The sequence below is a fragment of the Solanum dulcamara genome, chromosome 6, assembly GCF_947179165.1.
Source record: "Solanum dulcamara chromosome 6, daSolDulc1.2, whole genome shotgun sequence".
Taxonomy (NCBI): Eukaryota; Viridiplantae; Streptophyta; class Magnoliopsida; order Solanales; family Solanaceae; genus Solanum; species Solanum dulcamara.
The window spans coordinates 13,745,319-13,751,491 of record NC_077242.1 but is presented as its reverse complement, the minus strand read 5'-3'; positions in this window follow the sequence as shown (position 1 = coordinate 13,751,491).

Genomic DNA, 6,173 nt, shown 5'->3' with positions numbered 1-6,173 from the left:
ATGAAGTAATTAGAAACATATATAATTTATTATCTTGAGAAAATAAATGAGCATAACCTATTTAATCCTTTTTTTTCTTTTTATTATGCTTGTGTGTTCTGTTGACTATCTATGAAAAAATAATAAACACGCTATTTAACAACTATTAAAAGAAAATGTAATTATGGAATGTATAGTTTTGTCATGCCATGAATTCGGAGGCTGTAACACCTGAAAATTTCTATACTAAGATCTTAATTATTCTTTGTATGCGTATAGGTTCGAATCCAATAATTTTAATTGTAATGTAATTGTTATGACTGATTCTTTAGTGCTTGAAGTGTATTTGAGTTGGAAGTTTTCTTACCGATTGAGTTTCGATATAAGATTTTACTTAGGTCAACTTCAAACAATCATATCTCCTAGAATATAATAAATTAGGTGGTTCATTACCTATCAAATTAAAGGACTTTGAATCTTCTTTCCAATTCCACAAATTTGCCTCATTTCGAGTTCAGAGTAAAAAGTTATGACTATTTTACTAGAGGATCATCAGAAGTTACGGGTCAACATTACGACTTGTAGAGTTTTGTACGGGTCATAGAAACAACCTGTAGAACCTTTGAACACTTAGAAAAATTCCAGTCTTTGGGGTCTTTTCTACTAGTCTTGATTACGACTCGTAGAAATTCTTACGACTCGTAAAAAGGACCCGTAGAACCTCCAAACACTTAGAAAAAATTCCAAAAGTAAAGTCATTCCTACGAGTGATGATGACGACTCGTCAAAGAGTCTACAAGTCATAAAAATGACTCGTAGGAGAGATTTAGAGACCCAATTTTCAGAGCTTGACAGGACGAGTGGATCCTACGACTCGTCAAAGTTTCGACGAGTCGTAGAAACGACCCATATACGGCCAAAATCAGATTTTTTATGAAGGATAGTTTGGTATTTTCCCATTATTTTCCAATCAAAATCTTGACGTTTTGGGACTATTTTGAGTCCCTTAACAGTACTCTATATACCTAAGCCCTCATTAACACTTAGTTTATTTGAGAGCAAGGATTGGAGAAGAGAAAGAAACTAGGGTTCAAGCGTTCACTCCCATCTTCCAAACTTTTGATTGTTCTTCAAGTTACAGGTATGTAAGGCTAACTAAAGCATAGTTTAAGTTCTTTCATGTGCCCTGAGTATATGATTGGTTGACTAGTAAGTGATATAAGTCTCCTACGAATGAATCTTTGAAAGATCTCTTTAAATCCTAGTATATTTTTGCATAACTTTGCATGATTGATAGTTTTCATGAAGTAAACACTTAAAATAAATGATTATGTTTTTCCCTACATGAACCTTATTTGAGTATTAAATTTCAATGTATTACACAATGACTGAGTATAAAAGTTTGATTGGTGAATATTGAATGAGCATGAGTCGAATTTGAGTTGGATAGTAGAAGTCTAAATGATTGTTGATTTGGAGTTCCAATGAGTCATGAATGAGTCTTGAAAAGAATGTCTAATTGAAAGAAGTGATGATTGAGTTGATTAGATTCTCATGTGACAAGATGGACTGACTTGTATAAACTGATTGATTTGAGTCTTATGAGCATATTGAGTCTTGAGAGGAGTATTGAGCACCGAATTGGGTAAGAGTGTAGTTATAACTCAATTTTCATGAACTACGTCGTCAGCATATGATGGAGGGTTAAACATCTTAAGTCCAAAACGATGGACTTTAATTGATTGTGGATCCAATGATAGTGATTCGTCCTTTACTTTGGCAAGGTATTGGACGAGTAGGGCAACGACACCGCTTCATTGTGCATTATTGGCTCATAGGTGATGGTTTTCGGTTAGAGAAACTCCTAATTAGGATATGATCTTGCATGATAGGATTGTATTATTGATATTGTAGATGATTGAGTTGATTTGAGAAACATTTGTTAAATTCTAAATTTTTGCAAATCCTTTGAGTTGATCGATGAGCTTGAGGTAAATGTTATTGACTGTTTCTCCTTCCTGCCACTTTACATACTCGTACATTCCATGTACTAATGCCATTTAACTTGCATCATTTTATGATGCAGATACAGGTGTTAGAAATCCTCAATAGGTGCATCGTTGAAGATCACTTCCTCTCCCAGATTTGGTGAGTCCTCATAACATCTGGAGGCACTCTGGGTTACTTATCTTTTCTTTGAGTATTTCTTTTTGGGTAGCAATAGACTTGTCATTAGCACCTTTTGGATAGTATTAGAGGCTTTATAGACAGATAGTGATAGTGCTGAGTCATTGTTTTGATTTTCAAAACTATTCTTTGACATGGAGTTGAGTTGGGATTTGGTTAAATATGTTATCCTTTGATGAGTTGTCTCCCTTTTTGTCATTTAAATCTTTCGCTGAATAAATGAATGTGTGATTGGACCAAGTAATTGACTTAGGGACCAGCAATGGTCTTCGAGTGTCGGTCATGCCCAGGGTACTCTCTTGGGGCATAACAGAGGCGCAACTTGCACCTAATGCCAAAACATAGATCGATGTTGACTCTATTGAACTATTTGCCAATGGTACATAGCAGCCACACACAATCAAGAAAATAAGCAACTATATCTCGACTTAAAAATCAATCATCGACCAGCAAGGCCCCTTTCCATAGCTCTAGAAAGAAAACAGTTACTTCCAACAGTTCATATAAAGCAATAATCAGGTAGCACATAATTATGTTTGGGTTGTTGTGGACTTCATGATATCTAGAAAAGCATAAACACTATACGGGTCATCGAAGCCACCACGATCTCTATACAGAAATTGAAAACATGTATGTATAATGTAAACTAGGCAGTGAACCACTAAATTGCCAACAAAACAACAATAAGGCCTAATTGGCTAACAAGCTACAACTAACAAACATACAAGGCCAAGATGGCCACCATCAAAGTTATGCAACCCAACTGACTAGTTTGTAATCCTCTATGAATACAATACTTGGTAAGACAGAGCTCCCCAACCTACCCAATAACTATAAACAGCAAAAAAGAAAACCTCTAAGACTCTAGCGATCCTTGGGAGGAAATGAGTCAACCAACCTGTTGAAAGTCTAGCTATGCTATTTGGCAGGTCTGTCTTGTTGTCGTTCATAACCTATAGACATGAATGCAGCTGGCCCAGGTAATGGAGCACCAGTATGAAATAATGTTTCGAGCATGTAAGACAAATTGAAAGCTGAAACTTAAGTGTAAGGACTAAACAAAAGGGTCAAAAATAAAACAGAAGTGCAATAACTTACCTTCTTGTAATAAGAAACCATCTATAGCACATAGAAAATAATAACCTTATCTGGCCCCATAAACCCTGCAAGTCAAGTACATACAATATAAATTTTCATAAGTCCTAGTAGGCGCAAATAGTTGTTAAATACCCTGTCATGCCTCGAGCTTATATCCTGGACGTGGACGGTACTCAAAAACCATTGATGGTCCCAGCATACCCTTAGTCTGGCAAACTATAGAACATATAACTCAATATGACTTGCAGAAGCTTAAATAGATGAGCATTTTAAACATCTAAAGAGAATTTAGAACAATTGTCTGAAAGTAATCAATATAGATACTAAAAGTGTTTCAAAACATCTGAACAGAAATGTTAAACTGACTCTCTAACTTTTTCCATAAAGCCTTTAATAACTAAGATAGGTGTCCGGAAGGATCCACGACTATCTCAAAAGAACTACTAAGCACTGAAAGTAATAACTGTGAAGGAGTCCTTTGAAAGCAATAAGGTCTTACCAAAGCTGATGGATGAGTGATCTCAATGAAACACATGTTGATAGTCCTGAATATATGTATCTGCATATGAGAAGATGCAGCATCGAATGACGTCAGTATATAAATTGTATGATATGTAATATGACTGAATGAAATTAATAACTGAACTGAACATAACTCAACTGAAGTAGACATAAATATAAAGTTAAAACCATTCAGGTTGTACAATAAAATATGCCATAGAATCAAAATATTTAAAATAAGATAACTTTACTTTATTAGGAAGTTTCTCTAACCGACAACCTTATTATGAGCCTCGTGATGATACAATGTTCTTCTCACGTTGCTAGAGCCATCCTATAACCTATTGAGGAATAGAACAATAACTTTAACTTATGAAACCATCTTGGCGACTACCCATGGCATATAGGCGGTTTGTGCCCCTGCTCATACCTAAAGTAGTGCCCCTCTGATTACCTCTAGCTGGCGGTGCGGTAGTAGAAAACTGAGCTCTGTCTCCCCAGGTTGGACACTCCTTCTGAAAATGGTCCATTTGGCCACACTTATAACAACCAGCCCTCCCCGCTCTGCACTCTCCCAAATGGAGCTTACCGCACTTGCCGCATGGCGGTTTTCCCTTCGAACCTTGACCCATGCTAGCCTGGGATTAAGAACCCTGGGGTCTGAAATTCTGGCGACTCTGTCCCTGCCGATCATACCTATTCTGCGGCATCGGTGCACTGGCGGTAGATGTGGCATAGTCGGAAGGCCTCTTCTGGAAGAAGGACCTGTTGCCCTTGTTTTGCCTCTATTCATTCTCATGCCCAGCTGATTTTGCCTTCTTGCTCAGATGCTCCTCTCTGTCTTTCCTCTTCTTATCCTCCACCTGTTGAGCATACACCATTAATCTTGAAATATCCATGTCAGAGATTAATAATGCCGCTTTGCACTCCTTCTTCACATGTCTTCCCAAGCCGGAGACAAATTTCCTCATCTTCGACCTCATATCTGAGATCATCTCTGGAGCATATCTGGACAACTGGATAAAATTTAGACTATACTCCTTAACATTCATACCTTCTTGTTTCAGATTCATAAACTCCTCCACTTTCGCTTCCCTCAATTCTCGGGGAAAGAAGTGGTCAAGAAAAGCCCCCTCAAATTCATCCCACATAGCAGGTTCAGCATCCTCACCTCTACCTTGTTCCCATTGGTTATACCAGATGTATTCCACATCTTTGAGCTGGTAAGACACCAACTCACCCCCCTCAATCTCCGTAGCATGCACAACTTTCAAGATTTTCCACATCTCATCAATAAAATTTTGGGGGTCTTCATCAATCTTAGAACCCGTGAATGCCGGCAGATTCATTCTCAGAAAGTCTCTAATCTTGGTGGCAGCAGACGGCTCTTGGGAACTGGAGCTAAGAGTTGGCAAACTCTGGTTACCATTTCGGGCAGCCACTAGTTGAGTGAGCATGGTAATCGCCCCTCGAAATTCTGCCTCTAAAGTGGGTGCAGGCGGAGAAGCAGGCACTTGAGGTGCCTCCACATACCTCGCAGGTCGGCCCCTAGCCCTCGATGGGCATACCTCTGACTATCGCATCTCTGTGTTATCAGCATTCCTCTGGCTAGCAGTACATTTAGGAGGCATTATTTGTAACGTATAAATGCACGAATTAGAAAGGAAGTTTTATAGAGTGTAACTCTATCGCACGAATTCAGAGTATGAAAAAAGTGAAATAATTTTTGATGTCATATAACCTCCTGATTATAAGTGTGGTGCACAACACACCCATAAGCAAGACTCTACCAGACACGTCTTCATAGACTCCCTAGGACTCTTGAACTTTGTGCTTTGATACCATGTTTGTCACGCCCCGAGAGGGTACTCTAGGTGTGGCCGGCATTCGAAAGCCATTTCTGACCTTCAAGCGAACCACCTGGTCCAGTCACACTTTCATTCAATTACATTCTCTCTGCAGAAGACTCAATCACAGGAATACTATTAATAATTTAGGGCCAAAGGCCAAACAACTATCAAATCAACAAACAACTTTTATAGAACTACTCAAAAAAACAATCCAACATTCTCACACTCTAGTCTATGAAGCCTCTATCAACAATTTGGGAGGTGGCAATGACAAGTCCATGGCTACCAACAATCAAAATAAAGAAAACAAAACAAAGCTGTAAGGAAGATCTTGGCATCCTCCAGAAACTAGGAGGACTCACCAACTAGCTAGGAGTGGGTAGATCTTCAACGGTACACCGGTTGATGATCTCTAATACATGTCTGTGCATCATGAAATGATACAGGCCAAATGGCGTCAGTACATAGAATGTACGAGTATGTAAAATGGCCGAATGAAACAAACACCAAGAAAGTATCAAATCAACTCGGAAGCTCGACTCAAGAGAAATAACAACT